We start from the raw sequence: 354 nt of genomic DNA on the forward strand, positions 1-354 counted from the left end.
GGTGCTGGGGACCCCAGGACCTACGACAGCGGCTGGGGGGCGTGGCCCTGGAGCCCCTGGCGGCAGCTAGGTCTCCAGAGGCCGCCCTTCCCCAGAGGAACGCGCCCTCTCCCACCCTGTCCCGGCCACCGTCGGGGAGTCTCCTCCATCCAGCCCAGGGGCACCCAGGGGACCCTCTGGGGGGAGGGACCTGCCTAGACGACAGCTCCCTCAGCTGTGACCCTGGACGCCGCTGCCCACCCCTCTTCAGGACGTTCTCCCTGCCGCGTGGATGCTGCAAAAGACAGCGGGGCGCAGACGTAGTTCCCTCCCAGTTTCGAACCCCAGATCCCGGGATAGCCCGGAGACCCCCGC

This window comes from Echinops telfairi, unplaced genomic scaffold (assembly GCF_000313985.2).
Source record: "Echinops telfairi isolate 266 unplaced genomic scaffold, ASM31398v2 ScPeMD7_7400;HRSCAF=8409, whole genome shotgun sequence".
Taxonomy (NCBI): domain Eukaryota; kingdom Metazoa; phylum Chordata; class Mammalia; order Afrosoricida; family Tenrecidae; genus Echinops; species Echinops telfairi.